Here is a 17,032-nt window from a genome sequence, read left to right as displayed (position 1 = left end):
TCTTAATTGATCTAACATATAATAGTTTGTCCAAAATAATAATAGCAACACTGTATTCAACTATTATGCCTGTGTGTATGTGTGTGTGTGTACAGGCACACCTTGGACATATTGCAGCTTCAGTTCCAGACCACAGTAAAGCATATATTGCAATAAAGCTAGTCTCACAAATTTTTTGTTTTCCCGGTACATATAAAAGTTATGTTTACACTATAGTGCAGTCTATTAAGTGTGTAATAGCATTATGTCTAAAAAAACAATGTATATACCTTAATTTTAAAATATTTCATTACTAAAAAATGCTAATCATCATCTGAGTCTTCAGCAACTCATTATAGTAACATCAAAGAGTGCTGATCATAGATCATCATAACAAATATAATAATAATGAAAAAACTTGAAATATTTCAAGAATTACCAAAATGTGACACAGAGACACAAAACAAACAAATGCTGTTGAGAAAATGGTGCCATAGACTTGCTCGATGAAGAGTTGCCACAAACCTTCAATTTGTAAAGTACATAATATCTATGAAGTGCAATGAAGTGAGGAGCAATAAAATGAGATATTTATATGCTTATGTATAAGTGAAATAAATGACAGCAATAATACAGAAGACCGGAGGGATGTATTAGGATTATCTTGTTATTATAAGGTATTTGTACTACCTGTGAAGCAGTATAGTCTTATTTTAAAGTGAACTTGGATTCTTCACAAATGTATATTGCAAACTCTAGGGCAACCACTAAAAAAAGTTTTAAAAAAAAGTATAACTGATATGCTTAGAAAGGAGAGAAAATGGAATTATATAAAATGTTCAATTAAAACCATAAAAGGCCAAACAAAGGAGAAGACAAAAATAGGAACAAAGAACAAGGATAACAAGTAAAAAACAGTAACAAATATGGTGGATATTAATCCAACTATATCAATAATCACTTTGAATATCAAGAGTCTAAATGCAACAATTAAAAGACAGAGATAGCGTGGACTGAAAAAACAAGACCCAACTATATGTTGTCTACAAGAAGCCCACTTTAAATATAAAGACACATGTAAATTAAAAGTAAATGGATGGAGAAAGATATACCATGCTAACACTAATCAAAAGAAAGTAGGAGTAGTTATATTAATTTCAGACAGAGCAGACTTCAGACCAAGGAAGGTTATCAGGGATAAAGAAGGGCATTACATAATGATAAAGGGGTTGATTCTCCAAAAAGACATAACAGTCCTTAATGTGTATGTGCTCAAAATCAGAGCATCAAACCAGTGAGGCAAAAACAGATAGAACTGCACAGAGAAATAGATGAACCCATTATCATAGTTGGAGATGTCAACACCCCTGTATCAGAAATAGATCCAGCAGGTACATGTAAAAGTATGAAATTAGAACACTCCCTAACACCATACACAAAAATAAACTCAAAATGGATTAAAGACCTATATGTAAGGCCAGACACTATCAAACTCTTAGAGGAAAACATAGGCAGAACCCTCTATGACATAAATCACAGCAAGATCCTTTTTGACCCACCTCCTAGAGAAATGGAAATAAAAACAAAAAAAACACATGGGACCTAATGAAACTTAAAAGCTTTTGCACAGCAAAGGAAACCATAAACAAGACGAAAAGACAACCCTCAGAATGGGAGAAAATATTTGCCAATGAAGCAACTGACAAAGGATTAATCTCCAAAATTTACAAGCAGCTCATGCAGCTCAATAACAATAAACAAACAACCCAATCCAAAAATGGTCAGAAGACCTAAATAGACATTTCTCCAAAGAAGATATACAGATTGCCAACAAACACATGAAAGAATGCTCAACGTCATTAATCATTAGAGAAATGCAAATCAAAACTACAATGAGATATCATCTCACACTGGTCAGAATGGCCATCATCAAAAAATCTAGAAACAATAAATACTGGAGAGGATGTGGAGAAAAGGGAACCCTCTTGCACTGTTGGTAGGAATGTAAATTGATACAGCCACTATGGAGAACAGTATGGAGGTTCCTTAAAAAACTACAAATAGAACTACCATACGACCCAGCAATCCCACTACTGGGCATATACCCTGAGAAAACCATAATTCAAAAAGAGTCATGTACCACAATGTTCATTGCAGCTCTATTTACAATAGCCAGGACATGGAAGCAACCTAAGTGTCCATCTCGGATGAATGGATAAAGAAGATGTGGCATGTATATACAATGCAATATTACTCAGCCATCAAAAGAAACGAAATTGAGTTATTTGTAGTGAGGTGAATGGACCTAGAGTCTGTCATACAGAGTGAAGTAAGTCAGAAAGAGAAAAACAAATACCGTATGCTAACACATATATATGGAATCTAAGAGAAAAAAAAAGGTCATGAAGAACCTAGGGGTAAGACGGGAATAAAGACACAGACCTACTAGAGCATGGACTTGAGGTTATGGGGAGGGGGAAGGGTAAGCTGTGACAAAGTGAGAGAGTGGCATGGACATATATACACTACCAAATGTAAAATAGATAGCTAGTGGGAAGCAGCCGCATGGCACAGGGAGATCAGCTAGGTGGTTTGTGACCACCTAGAGGGGTGGGATAGGGAGGGTGGGAGACGCAAGAGGGAAGAGATATGGGAACATATGTATATGTATAACTGATTCACTTTGTTATAAAGCAGAAACTAACACACCATTGTAAAGCAATTATACTCCAATAAAGATGTTAAAAAAAAAAAAAAGAAATAGATCCAGCAGGCAAAAAATCAGTAAGAACAAAGTTGAACTTAACAACACCATCAACCAGCTAGATATAATGGACATCTATAGACTACTTCATCAAACAACAGCAGAATACACATTATTCCCAAGCTCACATGGAACATTCATCAAGATAGACCACATTCTGGGCCAAAAACCACACCTTAACAAATTTAAAAGAGTAGAAATCATACAATGTATGCGTTCAGACTACAATGGAATTAAGCTAGAAATCAATAACAACAACAACAAAAAGTAGATGGAAAATTCTGAAATACAACCCATTTCCAAATAACACATGGGTCAAAGAAGAAATCACAATAGAAATTTGAAAATATTTTGAACTAAATTAAAATGAAAACCTAACTTGTCAAAATTTGTAAAGTACAGTAAAAGCAGTGCTTAGAGGGAAAATTACAGCATTGAATGCATATATTAGAAAAGAAAAAAGATGTAAAATCAATAATCTAAGCTTCCACTTTAGCATACTAGAAAAAGAAAAGCAAATTAAATCCAAAGTTAGCAGAAGGGAAAAAATAATAAGAATTAGAGCAGAGGGACTTCCCTGGTGGCACAGTGGTTAAGAATCAGCCTGCCAATGCAGGGGACACAGGTTCGAGCCCTGGTCTGGGAAGATCCCACGTGCCTTGGAGCAACTAAGCCCGTGTGCCACAACTACTGAGCCTGCTCTCTAGAGCCCATGAGCCACAACTACTGAGCTTGCATGCCACAACTACTGAAGCTTGTGTGCCTAGAGCCTGTACTCCTCAAGAGAAGCCACCGCAATGAGAAGCCCGCACACCACAATGAAGAGTAGCCCCCGCTCGCTGCAACTAGAGAAAGCCCACATGCAGCAACAAAAACCCAACACAGCCAAAAATTAATTAATTAATTAATTAATTAATTAAAAAAATAATTAGAGCAGAAATCAATGAAAACAGGAAATCAACAGAGAAAATCACTGAAACCAAAAGCTGGTTCCTTGAAAAGATCAATGAAAGTGATAAGCCTCTAGCCAGGCTAATTTTAAAAAAAGAGAGAAGATGCAAATTACTAATATCTGGAACGAAAGAAAGAACTATAGATCTGATAGTCATTAAAAACGTAACACAGGAAGGCATACCACCAACAACTTTATGCCAACAAATGTGATAACCTAGATGAAGTGAACCAATTCCTTGAAAGATACAATCCACCAAAAGTCACGTTAAGAAGAAATAGACGATCTGTGGTGGGAATGTAAATTGATACAGCCACTATGGAGAACAGTATGGAGGTTCCCTAAAAAAACTAAAAATAGAACTATCATATGACCCAGCAATCCCACTACTGGTCATATACCCTGAGAAAACCATAATTCAAAAAGAGTCATGTACCACAGTGTTCATTGCAGCTCTATTTACAATAGCCAGGACATGGAAGCAACCTAAGTGTCCATCAACAGATGAATGGATAAAGAAGATGTGGCACATATATACAATGGAATATTACTCAGCCATAAAAAGAAACAAAATTGAGTTATTTGTAGTGAGGTGGATGGACCTAGAGTCTGTCATACAGAGTGAAGTAAGTCAGAAAGAGAAAAACAAATACCGTATGCTAACACATATATACGGAATCTAAAAAAAAAAACAAAAACAACAAGGTTCTGAAGAACCTAGGGGTAGGACAGGAATAAAGATGCAGACGTAGAGCAAGAAGCAAGAACTATAATCCTGCAGCCTCTTGAAAAAAAACCACATTCACAGAAAGATAGACAAGACGAAAAGGCAGAGGGCTATGTACCAGATGAAGGAACAAGATAAAACCCCAGAAAAACAACTAAATGAAGTGGAGATAGGCAACCTTCCAGAAAAAGAATTCAGAATAATGATAGTGAAGATGATCCAGGACCTCGGAAAAAGAATGGAGGCAAAGATCGAGAAGATGCAAGAAATGTTTAACAAAGACCTAGAAGAATTAAAGAACAAACACCTAGAAGAATTAAAGAACAAACAGAGATGAACAACACAATAACTGAAATGAAAACTACACTAGAAGGAATCAATAGCAGAATAACTGAGGCAGAAGGGGTGGGGAGGAACAATATAGGGCACGGGGAGCAGGAGGTACAAAGTATTGTAAGATAGGCTCAATATGTATTGTACAACACGGGGAATATAGGGAATATTTTGTAATAATTGTAAATGGAAAGTAACTTTAAAAATTGTAAAAAATAAAATAAACTTTTAATTAAAAAAAAGAAGAAATAGACGATCTGAATAGGCTTATATCTATTAATAAAATTGAACCAATAATTAATAACCTTTCAAAACAGAAAGCACTAGGCCCAGATGAATTCTACCAAATATTTAATACCAATTCTCTACAATCTCTTTCAGAAGATAGAAGCAGAGGAAATACTTCGTAATTCATTGTGAGATGAGCGTTACCCTAATACCAAAACCACACAAAGACATTAGAAGAAAAGTACAGACCAGTATCTCTCATGAGTATAGATGCAAAAGTCCTCAACAAAATATTAGCAAATCAAATCCAACAATGCATAAAATGAATTATACACCACAACCAAGTGGGGTTTATCTCAGGTATGCAAAACTGGTTCAACATTCAAAAATCAGTTATTTAACCCATCACATCAATAGGCTAAAGAGGAAAAATCACATGATCATATCAGTAGATGAAGAAAAAGCATTCGACAAAATCCAACACCCATTCATGATAAAAACTCTCAGTAAACTAAGAATAGAGGGGAAATTTCTTCAACTTTTGTAGAAAGCATATCTACAAAAATCTTATAGCTAACATCACCCTTAATGGTGAGAAGCTTGGAGCTTTCCCACTAAGAACAGGAACAAGGCAACATGTCCCCCTCACCACTGTTTTTTAACATCATAAACTCTAGCAAATGCAACAAGACAAGAAAAGGAAATAATAGGTATACAGATTGGGAAGGAAGAAATAAATTGTCTTTATTCCAGATGACATGATTGTCTATGTAGAAAATCTGAATGCATAGACCAAAAAAAGAAAAAAAGAACTCCTGGAATTAATAAGTAATTATAGTAGCAAGGTTGCAGGATACAAGGTTAGTATACAAAAGTAGTCAGTTGCTTTCCTATATACCAACAATGAATAAGTGGAATTTAAAATTTAAAATGCAATGTCATTTACATTACCACACCAAAAAATGTAAAACTTCGCTATAAATCTAACAAAATATATACAAGATCTATATAAGGAATACTATAAAACTCTGATGAAAGAAATCAAAGAACTAAATAAATGGAATGATATTCCACGTTCATGTATAGTAAGACTCAATATTGTCAAGATGTCAGTTCTTCCCAAATTGATCTGCAGATTCAATGTAATCCCAATTAAAACCCCAGTAAGTTATTTTGTGGATATCAACAAATTGATTCTAAAGTTTACATGGAGAGGCAAAAGACCCAGAATAGTCAGCACAGTATTGAAGGAGAGAAACAAAGTTAGAGAACTGACAGTACCCAACGTCAAGACTTACTATAAAGTAGTCAAGACAGTGTGGTATTGGTCAAAGAACAGACAAGTAGATCAATGGAACAGAATAGAGAGCCCAGGAATAGATCCACATAAATATAGTCAGCTGATCTTTGACAAAGGAGCAAAAGGAATACAATGGAGCAAAAATAGTCTCTTCAACAAATAGTGCTGAAACAAGTGGACATCCACATGCAAAAAAGAAAAAAGAATCTAGACACAGACCTTCAAGAAACTAGCTCAAAATGGATCACAGATCTAAATGTAGAATGTAAAACTATAAAACTCCTAGAATATAACTTAGGAGAAAATCTAGATGATCTTGGATTTGATGGTGACTTTTTAGATACAACACCAAAGGCACAGTTCATAAAAGGAAGGATTAATAAACCAGACTTCATTAAAATTAATACTTTTCTGCTCTGCAAAACACACTGTCAAGAGAATGAAAAGTTGATTCACAGACTGGGAGAAAATATTTGCAAAAGACATATCTGATAAAGGATTGTTATCCAAAATACACAAAGAAGTCTTAAAACTAAATAAGAAAACAAAAAACCTGATTTAAAAAAATGGGCCAAAGACCTTAATAGCCATCTCACCAAAGCAGCTATACAGATGGCAAATAAGCATATGAAAAGATGCAACACATCATATGTCATCAGGGAAATGCAAATTAAAATAATAATGAGATACCGCTACATATCTATTAGAATGGCCAAAATCCAGAACACAGACAACACCAGTTGCTGGCAAGGATGTGGAGCAACAGGCACTCTCAGTCATTGCTGCTGGGAATGCAAAATGGTACAGCCAGTTTGGAAGACAGTTTGGTGGTTTCTTAAAAAACTAAACATACCCTTACCATACAATTCAGCAATCATGCTCCTTGGTATTTACCCAAAGAAGCTGAAAACAGGTCCACGTAAAGACCTGCGCACAGATGTTTATAGCAGCTTTATTCATAATTCTGAAAACTTGGAAGCAACCATGATGTCTTTCAGCAGGTAAATAGATAAACTGGTACATTTAGACAATGGGATATTATTTAGTGCTAAAAACAAATAAGCTATCAAGCCATAAGAAGACATGGGAGAATCTTAAATGCATATTACTAAGTGAAAGAAGCCAATCTGAAAAGGCTACATACTGTATGAATCCAACTATACGACATTCCGAAAAAGGCAAAACTATGGAGATGGTAAAAAGATCAGCGGCTGCCTGGGGTTGGGGGTGGGGATGAGGGATGAATAGGTGGACCACAGAGGATTTTTAGGGCAGTGAAAATACTCTTTTTGATACTCTAATGATGGATACATGTCATTATACATTTGTCCAAACCCATGGAATGTACACCACCAAGAGTGAACCCTAATGTAAACTATGGACTTTGGATGATAATCATGTATCAGTATAGATTGATTGATTTTAACAAATGTATCACTGTGGTGCAGAGTGTGGATAATGGGGGAGGCTATGCATGTGAGGGGGCAGGAGGTATATAAGAAATCTCCATATCTTCCACTTAGTTTTGCTGTGAACCTGAAACTGCTCTAAAAAATAAAGTCTATTAAAAAATATTCAGAAAATATTTTCTTCAAGCCGTGCACAAAACTGACAGTGCTGAGAAATTAGTGTTCCTGCATCATAATGTCAAAATTTTTTAATGTGAAAAACCTCATTTTTAAACAAAAATTTAAAATAATTTTTCAATAAAATTTTGGATTTACTCTTCTATTGCAGAAGTTTTTTCTACGATAGTGTTATTTAGTTTTGGCCTTAGCTTCAGGAAAATATTGTTTTTAACATGTGGCCATTTAGCATTTTGCCTAAGTGTATATTCAGTGCACCTCTAGCCACCAAGTAAACAAGAACAGCAGAATCACTAGGAATATTTCACTTAACCCATTGTAAGTTTTCTGATTCATCCAATGGGCACGTATTCTAGCTCCTCCTCAGTTTAGGTGTACCTTCATAACTTAATATCACTTTTAAAAAATCAAAGTCACCATTTTGGGTAGACATTCCCCAACATTTATCAAGTTCAGCACTAACAATCTTATTCAGTAAGTCAATTCATACGGTTACCTGGGCATACCTTCTACAACTAGTTCCTCTTCGGTGGCTGGCTCATCAGGAAGTCACACTGTTCAAAGCTAAATCTTTCCTGCTGTTCTTTTTTCATGGCAGACTTGGTTACTGCTTTAAATTTTTTCCAGCCTAAAATTGCTATAGTGTTGCTCTCTACTTTAGAATTTGGGGATCTGATTCATCTGTGTGCTAAAGCAAATCCCAGCTTAATTCTCGAGACTTATATTGGCCCTGACAGTGAGTATTCCCTTGGCCTGCCTTCACACTGAAGGGCAGTGGCTTTCTACTCCGGGATGGGTTCTTGTTTGGGTCATCTTTTACTTAGGCTGACTTTTAAAACACATGGCCCTGTACTTTGGCAGACACAGACTAGTTGTGCTCTAAGGACTTGTCAGACTGCATACCCTCAAACCCACAGTTGCTCAACTTATCAAAAGCTCTGCTGAGAGAAATCAAATTTTATGGAGGATTGCCTGAAGGCTATGAAGTCCATCCATTTCTCTGGTCTAAAATTTATCCCTGGATAAAAGTGTACCCCTGAATACAAGAAAACTGTATCCCTGGACTGAATTGCTTTGGCCCCGACTTAACTGCTTTTTAAAAAATTGAGATATAATTCACATACCATAAAATTCTCCTATTTAAAATGTACAATTTGGGCTTCCCTGGTGGCGCAGTGGTTGACAATCCGCCTGCCAATGCAGGGGACATGGGTTCGAGCCCTGGTCCGGGAAGATCCCACATGCCGCGGAGCAACTAAGCCCGCAAGCCACAACTACTGAGCCTGCGCTCTAGAGCCCGTGAGCCACAACTACTGAAGCCCGAGAGCCTAGAGCCCGTGCTCCGCAACAAGAGAAGCCACGGCAATGAGAAGCCCAGGCACCGCAACGAAGAGTAGCCCCCACTCGCCGCAACTAGAGAAATCCCGCGTGCAGCAACAAAGACCCAACAGAGCCAAAAATAAATAAATAAATTTATTATAAAAAATAAAAAATAAATAAAATGTACAATTCAATGTTTTTTTAGTATATTCACAGAGTTGTGTAACCATCACCACAGTTATTCTTTGGAACATTTTCATCACCCCCCTCCAAAAAAAATCCCATACCCATTAGCTGTCACACCCCCTTTCCCCTCACCAACCACCACCATCATCCACTGCAAACCACTTCTCTTTTCTCTTATAGATTTGCCTTTTCTAAATGGTTCATGAATGGAATCATCCAATATGTGGTCTTTTCTGACTGGAGTCTTTCACTAAGTATATTTTCAAGGTTCATCCATGTTGTAGCATGTATCATTACTTCATTCCTTTTTTTTTTTAATAAACCACTTTACTGAGATAATATATCACACAATTCTCTCATTTAAAGTACACAATTCAATGGTTTATAGTATATCCACAGACTTGTGCAACTTCATTCCTTTTTTATGGATGAATAATATTCCATTTGTGGATATGCCAAATTTTACTCATTCATTCATCAGTTGATGGACACTTGGGTTCCTTCCACTTTCTGACTATTGTGAATAATGCTGCTGTGGAACTACTTTTTTTTTTTTTTTGGCCATGCTTTGTGGCTTGTGGGATCTTAGTTCCCCTACTAGGGATCGAACCTGGGCCCCTGCAGTGAAAAGAACCAAGTCCTAACCACCGGACAATCAGGGAGTTCCCTGGAATTACTTCTAATGAATTGCACTTTAGCATTACACTAGTAGCTTACACTGAGGGATGTCACAAGAAATATACTAGAAATGTGAGATTTTTGACAGTAAGTAAAATTTATTGCCCAGGATCCTATTTATAAGAATTCATAAGAGTTAAGCTTAATCTGAAAAACTGGTTTTGGTTTAGATGCTTAGAGACACTGAATCCTGTAACTATTTTTTCACTCTTGGTGTTCACCTTTAGAAAGCTCGGAAACAAGTTTATGGCCCACTTCTAGCAGGTATAGAGGACCTTGATTTTGTACTTGTAATTGTCTTTTGTCCTGCTTGCTTGCTTATTTTTATATTGTTGTATTATCCTTTTATGAACAGCATGGGGTATAAACATTAGTGGCCATTTAGCCCCCTCTACAAGTCATGACTAAACAGAAACAAGGCCTTGAATATTGAGAGAAAGCAAACTAGAAGTCATTTGGGCAAGAGGACATTATACACATCCTCTTAACTTTCAATAACTGCCTTCAAGGCAGAGGTGGAAAATCGTAAGTTACGAAGACATAAATTAAAAAATCATTTTACCTTTATCCACATTTTCTAAAATGGGATCCTAGAAATAGTAGAGGTTCTTCAGTTAAATGTTTTCTACCAGAGAGTCAAACTACCTACGGAACTCATTTGTTATTTTCATCCATTTCACATATAGGGGTTCCATGTACAATTTCAGTTTACAAAATAGTTCTAAAATGTTTGAAAAATCCCTGGGAGTGAGAAAAACAAGAGACAGGGAGTTGGAAAACTTGGGTTTGCCCTTAACTTGCTTTGTTATTCCCTGGGCATGCTTTCTTCTGTGTAGAACGAGGTGAGTTGGATTAGAAATTTCTGAGGTTCTTTCCAGCTCTGCCACTCTATGATAAGTCACAAAAATTAAATAGCTTTCTGAATGCAGCCACACTACCAATTATTTAACAAGGCAAAATCTTATTTAAATAGATTGCATTGATTTAAGTTTGAGGAGTTCTGCCATAGGGGAAGTGAATAAGGCATCAGTGGTGTTCTTGTTGCTTTTTTACTTAAACTCTTGAATTAAAACCATATGTAGTTTTTAAAACAATGGTAAATTAAGTGGTCTTCCAAAACCGTATACTGTCTGCATACGATCAGTGAACTACCTAGTCTCTTTATTTTGTACTAGACATATTGTTAACCTTCCTTGTTTCCACGGACCACATAGTCCTAGCTTAAAGCTAGGGATAAGTGATTCTTTCTTCCCTCTCCCTCTCATCTTCTCCTCCCCTCCTCCACCCTTCCTCTCTGCTCATTCCTTCCTGTTCAACATTTTGCTATGGAGATTTTCAAACACAGAAGTTGAAAGATTTCTACAATGAACACTCATATACCCACCACCTGGAGACTACAACATTTTAACTACACATATCTATCCATCTAATCCAGCTCATCCATGAATTACTCTTATTTTTGGTACGTTTTGAAATAAGACAGCAGTTCATTTCACACCTAAACACTTCAGTATAAATATTAACTAGAGTTAAATGTTTGTTTATGGTTTTTGTTATTAGGTAAAATATAAATAACGTGAAATGCACAAATCTTAAGTCTAAGCGTTTGAGTCACACAGGACAAAGTTTATCCATCACCACATATTGTTCGCTTGTGTCACTGTCCAGTCAATCCTGGCCTCTACACAGTGGAGACAACCACTGTTACGATTTTTTCCACCATTTCTTTTTATTGCTGAGTCATATTTACTGTATAAATATACCTTGGTTTACTTATCCATTTTCCTGTTGATGGAACTTGGGCTATTTCCAGTTTGGGGCTATTATAACTAAAGCTGCTATGAATATTCTTGTTCAAGTCATTTTATAGACATATGCTTTCACTTCTCTTGGGTGAACACCTACGAGTAGAATTGCTGGTTCATAGGGTATGTATGTGTATGTTTAGTTTCCTAAGAAACTGCCAGACTTTTTTCCAAAACAAAATAGCAGTTTCACTTTCTCCACATCCTTGCCAATATTTTATGCCGTCAGTCTTTTTGATTTTGACCATTCTGGTGGGTGTGTAGTGGTATCTCATTCTAATTTGCATTTCCCTCATGACTAATACTATAGAACACGTTTTTCATGGGGTTTTTTTCCCCACTTGTCTATCTTTCATGGTGAAGTGTGTGTTCAAATTTTTGCCCATTTTTATTGGGTATTTATTTCATTTGAGTTGTCAGGAGTTTTTTTAAATATATCCTGGATACCAGTCCTTTTTCAGACATATGTTTTGTATTTTCTCCCACTCTATAGCTTGCCTATATATTTTCTTAATGGTGTCATTTCAATAGCACAAATTTTAAATTTTGATGCAGTCTATTTTATCAATTTTTTCTTTGGTAAATATTGTTATCTATGTCCTAAGAAACCTTTGCCTACCACCAAATAACAAAGATATTCCCCTCTGTTTTCTTTCTTTCTTTCTTTCTTTTTTAAGATACTGATGATGTATTTTGTTTTGTTTTTTTTTATAAATTTTATTTATTTATTTATTTTTGGCTGCGTTGGGTCTTTGTTGCCGCGCGCAGGCTTTCTCTAGTTGTGGCAAGCAGGGGTTACTCTTCGTTGCGGTGAGCAGGCTTCTCATTGCGGTGGCTTCTCTTGTTGTGGAGCATGGGCTCTAGGCACACAGGCTTCAGTAGCTGTGGCACACGGGCTCAGTAGTTGTGGCTCGCGGGCTCTAGAGCCCAAGCTCAGTAGTTGTGGTGCATGAGCTTAGTTGCTCCGTAGCATGTGGGATCTTCCCGGACCAGGGATTGAACCTGTGTCCCCTGCACTGGCAGGCGGATTCTTAACCACTTGCCACCAGGGAAGTCCCTCCCCTCTGTCTTCTTTTAGAAGCTTTAGATCTAGAATCCATATCAGATTGATTTTGTGCATAGTATGAGATAAGGGTTGAGGTTAACCAGTTATTCCAACACCATCTTATCCAGTAAGATAGCAGAATATAAAAGTAAGATACAGAAATGAATAGCCTTCATATACACAAGCAATAATAGGGGAGATAATGGTAGAGGAAAACCCCATTCAACTTGCAATAATGAAGATAAAATACTTAGAAATAAACTTAACAAGAAATGTGCAAAACCTATGTGAGGAAAACTTTAAAACGCTCCTGAAAGATACAAAGTAGACTTGAACAAATGGAAAGATACTCCTTGTTCTTGAATAGAACAGCATAACATTATAAAGATATCAGTTTTCCTCGTGTTAATTTTTAAATTTAACGCAGTAAAATACTAAAAAGTAGTTGCAAAAAATGACAGAACTTCTCACTGTCAGCCTGGATAACCACATAGGAGTGACATCCTAACCTAGAACAGCTACCTTGGATTATAGAAGAGCAGGAAAAAACCCTCTTATGTAAGCCACTGTATGTAAGCCATTGTTAGATCTTAACAGCAGGGTATCCTGCACCAACTAGTACAGATCAGGTACCTTAAAGCGGCATGCTGCCAAACAAAATAAAGTATTTGGCATTGCCCAGTTCAGAGGTGATCATGGAGAATAAAGAACAAGGAAAAACTTCCAGAAGGAGGATAAGGAAGACAAAGGATAAGGAAATCCCATCCAGAGAGCAGAACGAGAATCTGACCAAAGGACTTCCTCCACTGCCACCCTTCTCTCTTCTGAATGCGGGTCATTGCGGTTATTCTGTCCATGCTGCGCTATTCTATATTGGGTGTTAGAGGATATCCATCTGTATCTGGACCTGATGGAGAAGACTGAGCATAACGCAGAGAAACTAAATTGTGAGTTGCATGTAGTAACTGGATAGGACTTTGGATTGTTTCCCTTGGGGAACGGGGCAAGCACGTCCTAAGAATGGCAAGAGGGATATACACGGATGGCCAGAGGGGAAAGTCTGAGGCAGAGAATGTCAGTGGTCAGCCAAAATCCATTCCTCCCTTCTTCCTGGGCATATGGCTAGGCTACATTTTCCATCCCCCTTGCAAGTTAGGTGTGGCCATATAACAAAGTTCTCTCTAATGAAATGTGAACAAGAAGTGATGTGTGCGATTTTCAGGCGCACATCCATGATCTTTCCCCACCTCCTGTGGGCTAGAATGGCGATGACCAAACAACCTTGGAAGCCATGTATTAAAGATGTCAGAGTTGCCTGCCATTAGCCTGTGTCTTTCAACAACCACATAGAGAAAAGGCACCTGCCAATTTGGAAGAGCTGTCCTGAATTGCTACCAGCGGGAGAAAATTTATGTATTAAACCAGTGAATTGCTATTGAGTCTCTCCTTGCAACAGCTTAGCCTTCTGAAGTTAATACAGAGGCCACTGGGGCTCTCAGAGCAGACAATTCGTAACAAAAGGCTTTTGAAGGTGCTAAAATCCTAAGAAATGCCAGATAAACCTTTAAATGCTATGGAAGGGCCAGTTAAATGTGTCTACACTTATACTGAAACTTGGTACAAAGGACACTGGTCCCAAGAGATTTAGAATCAGAAAATGAATCTGACCCAAACAGGTTTTGGCAGGCGTGAAATCGAGTGCCACGCTCTGCTCCAAGCTTAATCTGAACACCCCATCCAAACCTCTCTCAACTCACTACCAAAGCCATTTGCAAAGGAGTAGATGATGAAATTGGTTGCTTCACTAACAAGGAAAGCCAGGAAATCACTGGCAAGTTTCCATGTGGCATAAGCCAGACCCTGACAGCTATGGAGGTTGGGGGCTTCATATAACAGTTATAAGTTTAGTTACTATTGCACAGGCTATGGGAAAGCCACATGGGAACACCCTTCTGTCGGTTCCCTGAGAGATGGCTGCCAAAGAAATGCATCCCCAGAACTCCACCAAAAGGGTGCGATTCTCAACCTGCCATCAATGAGTTAGCTTGGGGCACAGAGCGAGAAACTGTGATTTGGAGGAGGAAACAAAGCTCTGTAGATAGGTTAGAGAGAATATTGGTAAGGAAATCCAGCAAAATGAAGGTCACTGGGACATGGAAGAGTTTCATTGGAGTGGTAGGAAGGAAGGCCTGATTGGAGAGCTTTCAAGAGAGAATCGGAGAAGAGGAAGTCCAGACAGCAAAAGGAGAAAAACAGGGCAGTGGCTAAAGGGAGATGTTTAATCCAGGGAATGCTTTTTTCCCTAGTTTTGAAGATGGAAGGTTTGCATGTTGTTAGGAATGATCGAGTTGAGGGGAAAACTGATAACGCAGGGAGGGGAGAGAGGGAAATCCAGTGTCTTAGATACAGGGACAGTTTATCCACTGTAACAAAAGGAAATGCAGTGTATACAAATAGAGGCAAGTAGCTGGGTACATTTAGTAGCACAAAGATGAAGAGAGGTGGCTTAAGAGCATGCACTGTGGAGTCAGATGACGGGTTCAATCTAAATTCCATCACTTTGGAGTTATGTGCCTTTAGGCAAGTTGATTTAACCTGTGCATCATTTCCTTATCTGTAAAATGTGGATAATATCAACTAGAAATCTGATGCAAGAATTAACTACCAGTGAAGTGCTTTGAATAGTTTGGCATACAGTAAACATCCAACAAATATTGGCTGTTATTTCTTCAAAATTAGTTATAATTTTGCTATAAGTACCGTAAAATTATTTAAAAGCTAACTTGCCAAAGATTCACTAAACTCCTCCCGCTTATCCTGAACTTAAGATGAAAGAGGTAAAATAAAAAGCAAGTAAATTTACTGTAGCTGACCCTCCATTTTAAGTTTGCTCGATCAGCCCCAAACTGACTTCTACTGAGGAACCTACTTCTCAGGAATTTAATACAACTACACAACTGAAACTGTAGGAAATGTATTATTTTTCTCAATGGTAGAATAAGGCCTAATGTGACTAATCCATATTAGTATACAAATCAATTTATTACACAGCTCATTTAAAGGCACATTACTACTATTATCTTGGATATTTGCCAATTCTGAGAACACTGCATTTAACAATGAAGTGACCAAAGGTACAGCTGTGAATGCCCTTTTTCTTTTTTAAAGCTGATGTGAGGTAGTGGGTGGCCAACTATCTTCCAGTTTTGCCCCACCCACTCCTAAGTGGCTACTAAATAGTTCTTACACCCATGATGGCCACTTTTTAAAAAACTGAAGTACAGGTGACTTACAGTGTTGTCCATGATGGTCATTTATGCTGTCCCCTTTGCCTGGAATTCTTGGCCTTGGTCACCCTGCCCCCATTTCACCTAGCCCACCTTTCAGCTTTTAAAATTCAACTCAAATAGCAGCTTTATTCATAAGTCAAAAAGTGGAAACAACCCAGATGTCCATTAGCTATTGAACAAATAAACTGTTGATACACACAGTATGGATAAATCTCAAAAACAGGCTGAGTGAAAGAAACCTGGCACAAAAGGATATTGTATGATTCCATTCATATCTAGTTCTAGAACAGCCAAATTTTATCTATGGTGGAAAGATAAACAAGAGTTGTTGCAGAGGGGATGAAAGCAGAGATTGATTGTTAAGGAGTACAAATGAGCTTTCTGGATTGATGGTAATGTTCAGTATCTTTGATAGGGGTTTGGGTTAAACAGCTGTAAACATTTGTTACAACTCAGCAAATATATACTTACAGTTTGTGTATTTCATCATATATGAATTTTATACTGAAAGGAAAACATGGTAAATATTAAACTCCTAATGATAAATGCTGGAATATTTAGGGGATAGTGTACCCATGTTTGCAATTTACTTTTTTTTAAATTACATGAAAAAGACATATTGATAGATGGATATATGGTAAAGCAAGAATGTAAAATGTGTTCACTGTAAAATTCAGTGTTGCTGCGTGAAATTTTTCATAGTAAACCGCTGAGGGAAAAACTCAAGTGTCAGCCTTATAGGAAGCCTCCCAGAGCACACCCACAGTAAGTGCCCCTCCTCTGGGCTCCCATAACACCCAGTAAAAACATTGAACTTACCCCATTTTATTAGTTCTGCA

The sequence above is a fragment of the Balaenoptera physalus genome, assembly GCF_965194825.1.
Source record: "Balaenoptera physalus genome assembly, chromosome: X".
In the NCBI taxonomy this organism is placed as follows: Eukaryota; Metazoa; Chordata; class Mammalia; order Artiodactyla; family Balaenopteridae; genus Balaenoptera; species Balaenoptera physalus.
The sequence above is the reverse complement of the archived record's forward strand: the minus strand, read 5'-3'. Positions refer to the sequence as shown.